Source organism: Molossus molossus, unplaced genomic scaffold, assembly GCF_014108415.1.
Source record: "Molossus molossus isolate mMolMol1 unplaced genomic scaffold, mMolMol1.p scaffold_m16_p_1, whole genome shotgun sequence".
Lineage (NCBI taxonomy): Eukaryota > Metazoa > Chordata > Mammalia > Chiroptera > Molossidae > Molossus > Molossus molossus.
In genome coordinates this window covers 96,171,313-96,188,904 of record NW_023425344.1, presented here as the reverse complement: position 1 = coordinate 96,188,904, position 17,592 = coordinate 96,171,313, and positions in this window count along the sequence as shown.

The following is a 17,592-nucleotide window of genomic DNA, read 5'->3' as shown; positions in this document are numbered from 1 at the left end:
GATCGGCTGCATAATATACCATCACCGCAGAGTATTCCTTTGTTTTATTATGTTTGAGGGGAGAAAAGGACTTTTTTGTTTTCCCAGTTGTCCCAGTTTTGAAAGCAACAAGAAAAATGTGAGGTGTCCAAGCATGTGTCGGACTTCCAACTTCCCTGGGGCCTCCCTAGTCCGAGAGAGATCTGTGTCTTCCCCTGGATCTAGGAAATCACAACACAAGTCGAAGTAGTCCTGGTCTGAAATCTCTAAAAGACATCCTCTCTTTTTCTGGCCCTTCTCCCTGGGATCTGCTTCACTTAATTTTCCCCCAAGAAATTTATGGTGAGGCTTAGGGAGCCATACACCATGCAGGGGCTGAGGGTGAGGACAGTTCTGTCAGATCAAAGGGATTTGTGTCATATTTCCAACACTTGCTAGTAGCGAGATCTTGAGAAAATTAATCTTCAGTTTCCTTATCTGTAAAATGGTGATAATAACTTTAACAGAAGAGTGTTTTTCTGAGAGCTAGATTAGCCCATGGACTCCACACAGTTCCTGGTACATAATAAATATTTGATCAATATTAGCTCTATGAGAATTATTATTATTTCCAATTGTTACTATCAGCAGCATGTGCTCTATGGGATTCAAGTCAGATGGTTACCAGTGTTGTCCTATATTGAAAAATGCCTAACTGTGGCCTTTTACAAGGGAAATACTTAATAAACATCCTGAAGATGGAAGGAACTGTGGGAGGGAGGGAGGAAGAGAGAGAGAGAGAAATTAAATGGCTGGAAAGGCAGGGACTTACATATAAAAGAATCTGTAACCTGCCAGTCTCTGCAGACCTAACTGTTAGCATTCCTGAGGGCACAAAGGCCTGTCATGGGAGGGAGCACGAAACATGCAGAGGACGGACAGGAGCTAAGTGGCTGGTTGGTGCATGCAGAGTAAGGATGGACAGTAAGGCTGGGGAAACAGGCACGGTAAGGTCATGAAGGATGTGTAGGTCATGATAAGAACTTTGGACTTTATCTTAAGAGCAATAAAACCATAAAAAGATTTTAAGCAGGAGCTTTTATTAAATTTGTATTATGAAAAGACTACTCATGCCACTCTTGAGAACAAGATAGGTGGGACCTGAGGAAAAAAAAGAAGGTGATAGATGATTTGGTAGACTACTGCAGCCGTCTAGGCAAGAAATGTACTAGTGAGGGCTGCAGTTGAGGTAGAGAAAATGGAAAGAAGTAATTTGGAGTCAAATCAAGAGGAGATGTTTATGAATTAGTGGAAGAAGAGGATGAAGAAGACAGTGGTGTCAACACCATTTCCTAGTTTTGACTAGCGTGATTGGGTAGTTGGTAGGACCACACACTAAGCTCATTTTGAGATGCTTTTGATGTATCAAAAACAGAAATGTTAACTAGAATATTAGGTATGTAAATTTGGAGTTCAAAAAAAAGGTTGGGGCTGAATTTTGATGTCATCAGATGGTAATGAGAAGTTTTACAAAGTTGGGAGAAATATAGCAGTAACTGACTTAGATGAGAAGGTAAGATTAGTTCAAGGTCAAAGATTCCTGAGTATGAAAATGAGACAAAACATTTGAAGATTTTGAGAAAGAAGAAATAATTAATTGTGTAAGAAATTCTTATAATTTGTCTGTTTTTAAAGAATTTATAACATTTATGATTCAAAAAGGGGACTCAAAATGACATATTTTTTTAAAACACAGCAATTAATTTTTTAAATATTTGAAATCACTACAAGAAAATAGTAATGCAGTCAGGCGTCTTGGGTTGATCGACTTGCCAGGATGACTAAAAATAATAAAAACCCTCAAAGCAACCAAATTCAGCCTGGCACCTGATTTTGTAAGTGAAATTTTATTGGAACACAAACATATCCATCACTTACATATTGCCAATGGCTGCCTTCCCTCCGTGAAGGCAGAGTTAAATTCAGAGTCTTTGGCCCACAAAACCTAACATATTTATTATCTGCCCTTTCACAGAAAAGTATGTCCATTCCTGCTGGAGAGCCAGATCACCTCCCCATACAGAAAGTAGAGAGGGAGGGAAAGTTCCAGGATTATTGGGTCCAGGGATCAACAATATTTCTTTCCATCTCCTGGATCTACTATTCTCAGTGTGAGCGTTGTCCTAAGGTTGGGTCTGGTCAGGATTGCAAGATGGCTGGGGCAGCATGCTGTATATAAAGTAGGAGAGACAGTGAGTGAAACTTCATCACCAACCATGGAATCTAACTGTTCCCCTTTAGTCTGATTAGACCCTTTTAGCTGGCATATTCAACTGGATTGATCAGGGTCACAAAGGAAATGGCAAACACATATAGGAATGCATATGGGTAGCATAATTGGGTGGTGTGGGGAGCTGAGAGGTTGAGAAAAATCTCTTGTTATTAGGAATAAAATCACCTTCCTCAGGAGAATAAAGCTATGCAATGTGGACAGCACACCTAAAAAAAGCTGAGATTCTCTTAGGAACAAAAATGGAAGAAATGGACGCTAGGCAGAAAACCAGCAAACAATAGCTACTATCACTGGGTCCTGAATTTGAGCAGCAAATTTGTTCAGAGCTGCCTAGTAGCCAAGACATCATCATTACCACCATCACTGTCATCATCACCATCATCATAAATACGAATGACAGTTTTGGATTATATGACAAAAGAAAACGTCTGATTCTATCGGTCTGTATAATTTCTCTGGCAAAAACAATCCTATTCCAGCGGTTTCAGTAGAATGTTTTAGGGACCCAGACTGAAAGGGGATGGGGAAGGACAGAGAGAAGATCCACTTTCAAGACCTGCATTGAGCAAGGACAAAAGCAAGACAGGACAGGATTTTATGGGGATGGAGACAGAGAAAAAGCAGGGCTTGGGAAGAAATGTGCAAACATAAGATATTCAGAGGAGCTTGAAAGGGAAGGAGAAACCAAGGAAAAGAAGCACTGGAGATATGACAGAACAGAAACAGTGTTAGCCTTGGAAGAGGAGGAAGGGAAGAATCATTATAGAGGGGATGAATGATCATCTGCAAGACACAGTGAGCTGAAAACGTAAGTTAGATAAGAAGAGATCACAACGTTTGAAATCAGAAGCAGGGAGGGTCCTCCGACACCAGCCTAATTTCCTTTGCTCAGATCACACCCTTACCACATTCTCATTTATTTATTCATTGAGAAGATTCATTCAGAAGTTTTTCTAGCATTTCTTTGGAAATATAAAAACCACCTTCTCAACCTTAGGCTTCTATGTATTTGTAAATATCCACTTCATCTCCACAAGGATGGCGCATTTCTTCTCCCCGTGGGCATACTTGCTGGGAACGATTTCAGGGCCTTGCAGACTTTGTCCCATCATGTTTCCTTGTTGGCTTGAAATAACTTCATCATTGTTTTTTGAAAAGGTCGTTTCCTTTGTTCTTCTCTCATTTTAATTCATAAGAAAAAGACAACCAAATACCTACCCAGTAGAGTCCTGTAGATGCCTTTGTGCGAAAATGAGGGATTTAGAGAGACTTACCACCTGTGGCCTGTGAATGATGCTCAGTGAACTGGAATTTGCTCAGTGGGTATTGAATGAGGGATTTCCCTCTTAGGTTCTCCAACACTGTCATTCCTAGAGTGTATTTTGAGATACGTGCTTAATACTAATTGAGGACTTCCTGTAAACCTTGTATTGTACAGACTTTATGTAATTTTGTCCTCACGATAGCCCTGCAAATATAGCTTACTAACCCTTTGTGTAGATGAGGAATGAAAGTTTCCCACTCTCATGGAATTTGAGTTTAGGTCTATTTATATTACAAGGTCTGCCCTCTTTCCACTATCCTCTCTGCCACTTTCTTAAGTAAGATGCGTATTCCTGCAAAGTTGATTATATATCAACACTTACAGTTAACAACACCAAGGGGAGCTTGTTATTTTAAGGATTTCCAGTGGAGTTCTTTTTTGCAAACATCTATATTTTTACATATTGATTTACAAATACGCAACCAATCTATTTGGAGCTGTTCTGTTATGATTTTTATGTAGCCGAACCCTTATTTGCTCAAGTTTTCTCTTTTCACCAGCAAAACAAAAATACTAGGAGAGTCTGTCCAATATAATCCTTAATTAGCTGAAATAGTCACCGTGGAAACTGCTTACTGCTCACCTTCTACACAGAACCAACTGGAAAAACAGAAAGATATTATTCTATCTCCTTTTCAAAGAGATCCATAAATCATGCAGAAATATATTACTAAACTTCTTATTGAGCAGTTTTGCAAATTATAATTAATAATATTGCCTAACAATAAGACTCTGGTAACAAAGGTTTACATGCACAAACGTCTTTGCAAAGTGCAAAAAGATGTTACTGAAGTCTTTATTATGAGAAAAGAGTGATGGATTCATTACAGGCTAATCTTTTAGCCAGTCTTACGTATAAAGAAAGCATTGCAGCTCAAGACATAGAATATTAAAATCTACCATAAATACATTATTCCTACCTAAGAAAATCTCTTTGTACAGCTTTATGCCATTCTATTGTTATGCTAGCCTTATCAGTGTGACATTGACAAAATCGAAGCCATAATGCAGCCCTAAACTGGTTATTACTGGTAATGAGGGAATAATTTGGAAGTAAATAGTTTCTGGCAAAACTGAAGATGGCTATTTATTTCAGAGTTAACTAATTAATAATTGTTCATTAACTAATGCTAAACGCCCCCAGTGCTGTGTTTGCCTCTTTGCCAAAAGATACTGGTGCTTTATTTGGGGGCCAAAGTTAATCGTTCATTACTGCTCTGGGACCCTGGAATTTGACTGGGGCACAAAAGTTTGCTAGCAGCTTGTTTTCCTAAAGGCTTTGTGGAAGAAAATACAAATCTCCAGACCCTTGAGTCTCGCTGCCAAGCTCTTATGCTTTATGCAGAATGTTTGGGGCCCTGAGGCGAAGGTTTGGAAAGCGGCAGGAAAACGGCACAAGAAAACTATTCATAGCTGAAGCTTTGGGGAACGTTTTCATGGGCCGAGTCTTAAATAAACTGAAGTAGTTTTAATTGAATGCACTACCAGCCTGTTTCAATGACGAATTTCACCAGGGTGTGTTTAATACCCCATTCGGCTGGTTTTGTTGTTTTTGAATATTTTGACTACTGGGACCTAACTGCACCTTAGGTGTTGGACCGGTTCCAAACAAAAAGTGTCATTTTCAAGTAGTTCAGGAAAATCAATGAATTTCCTTAGCTGTTTTTATTGTTTGTGGCCAGACTGGAGAAGACTGATTTCCACAGAAGGGCACACAAACTCACTTGATTTATTGCTTGACAGTTGACCTAAGTTTAGACATTTGCAGGGTTGGTGCTGGATGACAGCATACTTCAAAACCTTATTCCAGGGTGAAAAGTGTATATGTTGTTTTTGAATTTCTTTGCATTAGAAAGAATTTTTTATTGGATACATTTTTAAGCCTAAAAATACACAACCTCTGCAATGTATAGACCTCTAAATGTATTTGGAATCATTCTTACATGTCATATTTAGAACAATTAACACTAAGCATTTTGTAGCCATTTCGGTGACTTTCTTCTGCGCTCTTCTGATAGATTGACTGGGAGGAAACACAAGGGACATTTGTCTAATTCTTTGATCCAGGACTAGATCCAGGTAATCAAACAGTGGGTTGTCTATTCTATTCTGAAAGGTTACCAGGCACAGATATTCCATCCCCTGGTTGCCTGTTTCAGTGTTGAATCAGGAAGTTCTTAACCATGTCTTATTCAGCTTCTTCTTGCTGAATCAAAAGCTTGCTTTTTTGTATTGAGAACAGTTAGGAAACAATCTACATATAATAATCTTTCAGATTCTTTAGGATGGTTATTATATTTTCCTCAACTTTTTCTCACCAAGCTAATTGACCGAATTCTTTGAACCTTTTCTTTTAGGACTTCTATAGCAATTCTCAGTTCTAGTGCTGAAAATATTTCACAGACACTTAGTAGACATTTGGCCATGAGACTTTTGAAAGACTCTCAAGGAATTCCAACTAAAGGTATTCTATGGTGATGACTTTACAAACCATATTATCCACCAGGTGCTAAGATCTACCAGGCATCCATTCTTTCACCAGGTGAAGCTGTCAGGTTCTTCTACTGTATAGTAGACAGCTCTTTTCTTCGTGATGTTTAAATGTTGTGGAAGAGTTTACATTCTCGAGTAATGAAGTCATTTAAGCCTAAATTCACTATGCTGTCATCATCAATGTTGGTTGCTCTTCCTAAAGCAGCTTTCTTTCAAAACTGATTTATCAAGGAGAGCCCATTGGTTGAGGGAACTGACAAAATAATTCACGTTAGGAAGACCTGAAACAGGAAGAGGTCAGATGGCGATGGGAGAACCTAGTACAGTCCCCACATGACTTTCCCAGACACAGACAAAAAAAGTGAGTCCTCGTCACAAAAACAGTGCTTATCCTGATAATGTTCACCTGGCCTCTCCTCTTTATTTCACTTTTTAAGAACAACACAGCAATTGCAATACCATCGTAAACTCTTATTGTTGTCACTACACAAACATTAAGTTAATGAGAAAAATGCCGATAAAGTTAAAAAAGAAAAAAAAATCATCACATTCTTGTCATCCAGGTAAAACTTCTGATAATAACTCATTTTGTTTCCTACCTTTTTATTGTGAGCTTTTGTACAAAAGTAGAATTATATGATAGTCTCATAAGCATTTTTTAATTTAGTAGGATATTATGAATGTATGTTGATATCAAAACAAATATAATTTTTCATCCTTTTTAGTGGCTAAATGGCATTTTATTGTATGAATATCATTTACTTATTTTTTTTTTCTGTTGTTGGACAGTTTGTTTTCAATATTTCCTATAATAAACAATACTTAGATGAGCATTCTTGTGGCTAAACATTTGTACATTTAAATTGTTTACTTAAATTCCTAGAAATGAATGAGAAAATAACAGAATACTATATACACTTTTAAGACTTTGACTAAGTATAGCAGCATTATCCTAGAGAAGGGTTTCATCTATTCATTGTAGCTATTTCATTGGGTGTACAATAGTGTCTCATTGTGGTTCAAATTTGCAGTTGCCGATGGCTATTGATATTTGCATCTTTTCTTTGTGTTTATTGGCCAATCATATATCTTCTTTTAGGAAATGTCAGTTTAAATGTTGCCCAGTTTTTTATTGGGTTATTATTGAGTTAGTAGAGTCCTTTACATGCAGTAGATACAATCCTTGCCATATATAATTTTCTCCTAGTCTGTGGTTTGCCTTTTCATTTTCTTAATGGTGTATCCCAAAGAGCAGAAAGTTTTAATTTTGATGGAGTCCAAAGTATCCATTTTTTTCTAGTATAGTTTATGCTTTTTGTGCTTTATTTAAGATCGTTGTCTGCCACAAAGTTGTAAGAATTATCAGGTTTTTGTTTGAAATTTTCTAATATTAGCAAATACATTTAGGAGTGTGATCCATTTTAAAATAGTTTGATGTGAGTTAAGAATTAAGGTTCATTATGTCAGTTTGTTTCAGCACCATTTACTGAAAGGTTATTCTTTCTTTCATTGGCTTTTTTGTAAAAAAAAAAAAATCAATTAGCTATATATGTGTGGTTTTATTTCTGGACTCTGTATTTATGTATAATTCCATAGATCTATATGCTTATTATTATGTTAATCACACATGCTCTTGATTACTATAGTTTTCTGTTATTACTCAAAATCAGGCAATATATGTTCTTTTTCAGAATGATTTTGGGAATTCTATATTCTTTGTATCCCAATGTAAATGTTAGCATTATAGAAATTTGTTAATTTCTATAGGGAAACGTGTCAAAATTACATGGGGATGGCCTTGAATATATGTATAAATTTAGAGTTAATTGATATTTTAATAATATCTTCCAATCTATGAAGATGGTTTATTTATTTCTTTTTTAAATTTTGTTCAGCAATGTTTTGTGGTTTTCAGCATTCAGGTCTTACATTTCATGAAATTATTTTATTATTTCTTTATCATTTTTGAAAAATTCTTACCCAAGGATATTTTTCCATATATGTATCTTCAGACAGAGTTGGGGGGGTGGTGGTGGTGAGAGAGACACATCAATTGGTTGCCTCCCACACAACCCTGACCAGGGCCGGGGACTGAACCACAACCGAGGCACATGCCCTTGACCAGAATCAAACCCGAAACTCTTTGGTCTGTAAGCCGAAGCTCTAACTGTGAGCCAAACTGGCCAGGGTATATTTTACTTCATTTTTTTCATATTTTGTTTTTTAATATTATTGCAAATAGTATTATTTTAAAATTTTCTTCTTCCAATTGTGCATTACTAGTATGTAGAAATACAATTAAATTTTGTATATTGACCTTGCATTTTGTGTGCATATTATATTTAGTAGCTATTATTCTAGATTCCAAAAGATTAGCTACATACACAATCACATCATCTGCAAATAAAAACAGTTTTATTTCTTTCCAATCTATATTTATTTTTCTTACCTTATTAAGCAAAACCCCCTCCCCAACCCCCCAGTACAATGTTGAATAGAAATGGAAAGAGAAGCCATTTTATTTTATTTTATTTTATTTTTTTTAGAGAGAGAAAAACATCGATGTGAGAGAAATACAGTGATCGGCTGCCTCCTTCTGATCACTGGGGATTGAGCCTGCTACCCAGGCATGCACCGGAACTGGGAATTGAACCAGGACCTCTCAGCTTATGGGACGATGCTCAACCTACTGAGCCACACCATCAGGGTGACATTCTTTTTTAAAATTTACATTTAATTTAATTTTACTTTATTTTTTTCATCACCATTTATCCCCTCTATGTCCTCTTCTACCTCCCCGCCTGTCCCCACAATCACCATATTGCTGTCCATCATGAGCTTTCTCTCTCCTTTTTCTTTTTAGCTGAATCCCTCTACCCACCGCTCCCCTCACTCCACCCCTGAGCACTGTCTGCCTGCTCTCTGTCTATGAGTCTGTCTGTATTTTGCTTGGTAGTTCAGTTTGTTCATTAAATTCCACATATGAATGAAATCATATGGAACTTGTCTTTCTCTGATTGGCTTATTTCACTTAGCATAATGTTCTCTAAGTCCATTCATGCTATTGCAAAGGGCACAATTTTATTCCCTTTTATGGCAGAGTAGAATTCTATTGTGTAAATGTACCACAGCTTTTAATCCACTCATCTACTGGTGGACACTTGAGCTGCTTCCAAATATTGGCTATTATAAATAATGTTGCAATCAACATAGAGGTACATATACTCTTTTGAATTAGTGTTTCCAGTTTCTTCAGATAAATTTTCAGAACAGGTATCTCTGGGTCAAAAGGCAGTTCCATTTTTTAATTTTTTGAGGTAACTCCATACTGTTTTCCACAGTGGCTGAACAAATCTGCATTCCCACGAACAGACCACCTTCTTACACGGCACACGAGGATAAACTCAAAATGAATTAAAGACTTAAATGTTAGACTCGAAATCATAAAAATCCTAGAAGAAAACATAGGCAGTAAAATCTCAGACACTTCTCATAGCAATATTTTCCTGATGTATCTCTTCAGTAAGGGGAAAAAAAGAAAAAAATAAACAAATGAGACTACATCAAACTAAATAGTTTTTGCACAGCAAAGGAAACCATCAACAAAATGAAAAGACAACCCACTGAATGGGAGGCCATATTAGCCAATGATACATCTCATAAGGATTAATATCCAAAATATATAAAGAACTTATCTCAACAACAACAAAAACAAGCAATCCAATTGAAAAATGGGCAAAGGACCTGAATAGATACTTCTCCAAAGAGGACATGCAGATGGCCAATAGACATAAAAAGATGCTCAATCTCACTAATCATCAGAGAAATGCAAATTAAAACCACAGTGAGATATCACCTCACACCTGTCAGAATGGATATCATCAATAAATCAGCAAACAACAAGTGTTGGGGAGTATGTGGAGAAAAGGGAACTCTTGTGCACTGTTGTGGGAATGCAGATTGGTGAAGACATTCTTTCTTCCTGAAGGCACAAGCATTTAGTCTTTTATCATTAAGTATTATGTTAGTTGCAGGTTTTTCATACATGCCCTTTATCAGATTAGAGGAGTGCTCTTTCTCCTTAGTTTTCTACAAGTTTTTATTATACACAGGTGTTCATATTTTATCATATATTTTTCTGTATCTTTTCAGATAATCATATAAACCCCCCCTCCACTCTGTGAACGTGGCAAACACAAACAGGGATAAACAGGTGGAAATGCAAGTATGCTGTTGCAAGGCTCTTACATTTAATCAGAAAGTAATGTAATATTGTTTGGAGATAGACTATGATAACTTAAGAATGCATAGTGTTATTCTTAGAATAACCACTAAAGCAAGACAAACAAAACAAATAGGTGACATAGTTAAAAATCCCAATTGTGGATGTAAAATAAAACCTTTAAAATAACCTCAATCAATCCAATGGAAGGCATAAAAAAGGGGAAGTAAAAAACTCTCCAAAGAACAGATGAGACAATTAGAAAACAAATAGCAGAAAGGTAAACTTAAATGCAGGACTTATGATTATGCTAAGCATAAATGGTTTAAACACCCCAATTAAAATGCAGAGATTTTTCAAAATAAGTAAAATAACGAGATCCAAAATACACTATGAGAAATGTACATTAACTATTAGGATATCTTTACATTACAAGTAAACGTATAAAAAAGATATACCATGCCAACGGTAATCTTCAAAAAGATGAAATTGCTACCTTAATATCAGATGAAATAGACTTAAAGACAAGGAATGTTACTAGGACTAAAAGGTATATTTTATGATGGTAAAATAGTCAATCAATTAAAATGATACTATAATACTAATTTTTCATACACTTGAAAAAACTTTCAAATATATGAGGTAAACATTAATATAACAGAAAGTAAGGGTAGATAAATCTTTTAAAATAGATTTTTATCTTTTCTTATTTATAAGAGTTTTTTACTTATAATTTTTATAAGAAAATTATAGCCTGGCCAGCATGGCTCAGTGGTTGAGCATCGACCCATGCACCAAGAGATCACCAGTTTGATTCCCAGTCAGGGCACATGCCCAGGTTGCGGGCCCGATCCCCTGTGTGGAGGGGCGTGCAGGAGGCAGCCAATTGATCTCTGTCACTGATATTTCTATCTCTCTCTCCCTCTCTCCTTTCTTCTCTCTCTAAAATCAGTAAAGAAATAAAATATAAAAAAAAAAATTGTAAATCCTTTGTCTGTTAAATGTAATAAATACTTTCAGTTTGTTACATGTCACTTCAATTTGTGTGATGGATTCATTACTAATCTCCTCCCTTATGGTTCTTGGTTTGGTATCATGCATAGAACATACTTTCTCATCCTTATATATACATTTACCATCACGGTGTTGTTTTCTTCCAGAAATGTTTTATTCCATTTAATTTTTTCTCTTAAATATTTAAGCTTTTGGGAATTTAAATACTTTTAATTTCATATAATTTTAGTTGTTAAATATTTAACTATTTTCCCTTCAGAATACAGTGTGTGATAGTAATCTAAATTTACATTTTCTTAATCATTAATTTCTCTAGTATTGTTGGAAATTTACCTTTTCCCAGTTTTCTTTGAAAGTTTAGGTAACGACTTTCCTTTCCTCTGCCTGCCTTCTGTGTTAAACACTGACTGAGCAGCTAGCTCTTTTACTTTGGGTGGTATGCTTGGCACTGGGGATTAAAAAAAAGGGGGTGGTGGTGCAAAAACCAAGTAAGTTTTCTCTGAGCTTATGGTCCTTTAGAAAGTACAGGGACAAATAGTAGTGATATGAACAAAATGCTGCACAATCAATAATGAAGAAATGACACTCTGCCTGGGAGAAGTTGTAAGTGACATTTGATCTGATTTATAAAGAAGGAGAAAGGAGCAAGATCATGGTTGCTGGAACAGCTCAGAGAATGACTGTGCAGACGATGGGGAAGGGGAGGCTGAAATCTATCCCAGCTCTTCTCAACAAGCAGTGTGCCGTGGGCCACGGGCGCATCCTGCAGGTGGCAGGGGCCTTTTCTGACTGGCACAAATGCTCTGTCTGTGCTAGCAATAGCCCTAGAAGAAACTGTAAATTCAAGAATTTGCAAATGAGTATGACGTATTTGAGGAAGTCTGAGCTATCAAGTGAAGCTTAAGCTTCGACTGCAGAGAGAGAGCTGTGCTTGGAGAGATGGTTTCAGAATCTTCTACAGCATATTAGAGATTTTGGAGTTTATCCGATGGGATCAGTTTTTCATGTAGGAAAATCATGACTGAACCTGCACGATCAGTTTGCCTGTTGGAAACTCTGACCCTTGCAGCAGCATGGAGAGTCAGGAAGAGAATGGGAGAAGAGCCGGAGATCAGAGGCAGCGGGACTGCTTGGAGACTGTGAGCAGCCACAGCAAGAGAGGTTGAAGAGCTATACAAATGGTGAGAAAGATCAAATTTTGAGAGAGATTTCTGAAGATGAATAGCAGTGCTTACATTTTCCCTACAAATGTAGGGGCTGCAAAGAAATCAAATGTTTTCCCTAATCATCCAACCAAAGCTCTAAGGCATCAAAAAGAACCGCATTACGATTTGAGGTTGCAGGTAAGGCAAGCTCAGACTTCCTTGGGACCAGTGTCCAACCATCTACATGTTTCATCACCACCTCTTAGCGCCGTTCATCCCATAAACATGACCAGGCCCACACCTGCCCTTTGAGGATTTCCCAATCTAGTGGAAGGTTTTTTGTAATGCTTACATTTTTACAGCAATGTTTTGTGTCTAAGAAAACGCTTCTGTTCTGTAGTAAAGATCTCTTTTAGGATGCACTCTAGATCCTCGGGTCTTAGTACCCTGAGGACCCCCAACCCAATTTCAGTGTCGTCTGAAAATATTTCTCTCGAGTGGTCTCAGCTTTCCCCCCTCATCCCGCTCTTCCTGGCCTCATAATTGAAGACTTTAATTTATTCACCACACAATGTCTTTGCCCTCCTGCCATCTGTAATTTATGCCTTACACACTCTGCTGCCTGTTATTATTTAATTCTGCTTTAAAAAAAATGACATGAGTTTTGTGAACCAGTTGGTAGGAATTGCCCATTAAAAATATTGTTATGCATAATAGTGTTAAAAAAAATTCCCAGCAGTGATTTCAGTTTTGTAAGATAATGCTCTTCTTACCACTGCCCAGCTGGTGGTTACACTTATCATTAATATGATAAAATAAAGATAACAGGAGCCCCAGGGAAAGAAGAATAACCTCCCAGGAGAATGCTAGAGTTTGTAATTTAGGTCTGAACAGTCCAGCCAGACAACCAAAGGAAGCAGCAGCTATGCCGGGTCCAACATGGATTTTTACCCCAGAGCAGAATCTCTGTAGTGCTAAAATGTGCAGGCTCTATTGGGCAATAATTGACCTCTCTTTTCTTCAATATCAGTTTTTGGCAGAGCATACGTTGGTAATTAAAACACTGAGAGTGTCCAGAGACATTGTATCTTTTATATTTTATTCTCTTTCAAGAACTTGCAACCGGCATTTGAATTTTAATTTCCTGACTACAATGTCTTTCTTGGGTAATATGGAGTAGAGAAGGATGCGTAACGCATTGCCTAGCTGATCACCAATGCCAATTCCTCTCCTCTCTGGACACACGTTTAGTCCACATTCTCCATCTCTCGGCTATGCAGCAAAGTTCTGGCCAATAGAAAGCAAGTGATATGCTTGTTTCTAGGCTGGAGCCACAAAACCTGTCAATGTTTTATAGTCTCTGTTTTATTCCCTTTCACCAGCTTGACCCAACCACAGAAACCTCGGGAATTCTTGCTGAAGATGGTCCAGCCACAAGATTGAAGGAGCCTGGGTCTCCCATGGTCACGAGCTGAATCGTGTTCTCCCAAAATGTATATGTTGACGTTTTAACCCCCAGTATCTCAGAATCTGACCTTATTTGGAGGTAGTGTCTTTATACAAGCAATCAGGTTAACATTGAGGTCACTAGGGTTGGTCCTAAAGCAGTATGACTGGTGTTCTTACAAAAATGGGGCAACTGAATACAGACACAGAGGGAAGACCATGTAAAAATATACAGAGAGAAGGCTTCCTTCTACCACCCACGGGGAGAGTCCTGGAACGGAGGCTTCCCTCACAGTCCTCAGAAGGAACCGACTCTGCCGACACCTCAGTTTTGGTCGTCCAACCTCCAGAACTGTGAGACAACAAATGTCTGCCGTGTGTGCACCTGGTTTGTAGTGCCCGTCACAGCAGGTCCAGCCAGCTCACACAGCCACCCACCTAACATGAACACCTACTTTGGAATTCACAGAAGAAAGAAATATTTTATTTTGTGTGAACTAGTATACATTTTGGGTTTGTTTGCTCCAGAAGCCAGTTTTATCTTGACGAATAGATGGGAAGAGTACATTGACCATCACTACCAACATCTTACATTTGTTTATGTCTGGATGTCCCCCAAGAGGCCAAGTCGGCGTGCGTGATTGTCCTGAAGGACAATGGAGACAGGAAGGGCATGGAGAGGTGGGCGTGAGAGTGAACTCCTGCCCTGACTGGGGCGAGGGGCGCAGCCGTGGGCACAGATGTGAGGTTCGTCCTAGCGCTGGCCACGAAGGAGCTCTGAGTTGCGCACTGTGGCCAACGGTGAAGGGTGTGCACGGACACTGCCTTCTCAAGAGCCGTCCCCCTGACGGTTCTGTAACGACCAACTTGTACTTCTTCATCCCTTCACCTCTTTCACCCAGTCTTCCAACCCTCCCTCCCCTCTGGCAACTACCAGTTCTCTCTCTGTGTCTATGAGTCCGTTTCAATTTTGCTTGTTTGTTTATTTTGTTTTTTTAGATTGAGGTCAAGTACAGCATAGGAAATAGAGACATTAATATTGTAATAACTATGTATGGTGTCAGCTGGGTACTAGATTTATTGGGGTGATCACTTAGTAAGTTAGATAATGTCCAATCACTGGGTTATACACCCAAAACAAAATATAATATTATATGTCAACTGTAATAAATGTATTTATATTAGAGAGAGAGAGAGAGAGAGAGAGAGCACGCCAGCATGGTTCTCTTGACAAGCTTGGTAGTTTAAAGGAAGTTCTCTAGCCTGGACATTAAACCCTTCAGTTTTCAAGGTGTTCACTGATCAAACCCTTGTTTCATCAAACATTTACAGCCATCCTGGGAAGGAAGCAAGACCAACAAATTAGAAAACAAATTCAGTCCAAAAGCCTTTAGACCACAGAGCCAGGGGCGGGCGTGGGCGTGGGGACAGGTGCAGCGGCCCCAGTGGAGTGCCGGAGCTCCAGGACAGTGGTGAGGGGTCGAGTCCACGTGGGGTCTTGGAACCTGAGCAGAATCAGGAGTGGAATGAAGAGGGAATCCGTGGAGGAGAGAGGCCCAGGGAGGGTCAGGAAGGCAGAGCTGCAGGGGAGGGACCAGCACCATGGGAGACCTGTTATATAGGGGCACTCAGCACGCGGATAAGCATATTAAGAATAATGGAAACCAGCTTTCCCCTTATCAGAGAATGAAGTTTTAAATATGGATTTAAAAAGAAACAAAAAACAAAACAAAAGAACTAGAAGTACCCCTGTGATGGAGTTTAGATTTAGAGGTATTGATGTGAACATACGGTTCTCATTATATTGTCTAGAGGTAGCTGTAGAACAAAAGGTAAATGTAGATGTGGGTATGTGTGGACAGTGAGCCTACTTAGTCCCCGGATATTATTTCTAAATGCCATTATCAACTAACAGGGTCCAGGGTTCCTTGGAGAAATGGTTGATTCCAGATTTGAGACTGGGAAAATACAAGATGGGTCTGGAATACCTTGTTGTGCCAAAAAGAAATATTCACAGAATGATGGGCACATGTCAAAAGGACACAGCAAGCAGCTTGAATGGGCTCCCACGTGGACACATCAGAAACAACGAGAACATCAAAATAAATAATGATCATAAAGACTTTCATCCCTTTAATTAAAATAGAAAACCATGAGTTTATATGCATATGAATAGATAAATACATTGCAATTTTGGTAGGAAACAAGATATTTATATAGTCTCAAAGTATCTGTCCCAAGATACTTAATAATTATGGTGAGCCCTGGCTGGTTTGGCTCAGCAGTTGGAGCATTGGCCTGTGGTCCGGAGAGACCCGGGTTCAGTTCCCGCTAGGGGTGTGTGCCTTGGCTGAGGTTTGTCCCCAGCCCTGGTTGGTCGTGTGGGTGGCAGCCTCTTGATATGTCCCTTTCACATCGATGTTTCTCTCTCTCTCTCTCTTCCTCTCTCTCCCTCCCACTCTGTCTGAACGAAGAATGGAAAAATGTCCTCGGGTGAGGATAAAGAAAACAATAATAATTATGGTGAAAATGTCATTGGAGTGGAACATCCAGGGAGAAACCACCTTAAACCACCTTAACCATGTCAACATATGAATGATATCAATAATGGGACAATCAAAATCCCACACTACCTCACTGGCCCGTGTGGCTCAGTGGTGGAGTATGGACCCAGGCACCAAGAGGTCGTTGGTTCGATTCCTGGTCAAGGCACATGCCCAGGTTGTGAACCCAATTCCCCATGGGGGGCATGCAGGAGGCAGTTAATTGTTGTTCTCTCTCATCCATGTTTCTATCTCTCTCTCTCCCTCTCCTTCCTCTCTCTCTAAAATGAATAAAGAAAAATTTGTTTTAATCCCATACCACCTGATAGGATTTGGTCAGAACAGCACAACATCACTTCTGTGGCTTTGCTGTCAAAGACCTGAATCTAGTCATAAGGAAACAGCAGGAAAACCCAAATTGAGGGCTATTTTATAAAAAAACATGCCTACAATATTCAAAGATGTCTGGATCATGAAGATCAAGCAAAGACCTAGAAACTGTTTCAGATGGAAGGAAATGAATGGCATGACAACTAAATGCAACCTGAGATTTGGATCTGGCTCCCTGTGCTAAAACAGACATTACCAAGAGACACATGCATGTCCCCTACCTGGGTGGCCACACCGCAGGTTCTCACTTTCTTTGTGTGAAACACACACTGGAGTATGCAGGCTGACGGAACACTGCATTGGCACCACATGGTCAACTTTGTCTCAGCTGGTTCAGGAAGAAAAAAGTTCTTCGTCCTGGAGTTATAACTTTTCTCTAAGTTCGAGCTTGTTTCAAAATAATACAGCTGTGTTTTTAAGTCATCCGACCCATTTTACAGATGAAAAAAACAGAGCTCTGAGGTGCTTGAAGTCACCCAGCCAGAGTGTGATGGCTCCAGGCTGGGATCCTTGCCACACAGGCTTTTACCACACAACGCTTTCATAGAGTGATAGCAGTGGTCGATGAAAATGAATGAGTTCATCAGGAGATAAGTCTAGGTCTAAAAATCTATTTAGGAGCTGTTTGCCCTGACCGTAGTGCTAAATTAATCTAAGCTCCATTCCTCTCTTTTGTAGTTGTCTAAGGAAACATTCAGCACTAATATTCTATAATTCTTTGTTGGGAAAAGAGGTGATAACAAACAATAATTTTGGAATGGAAG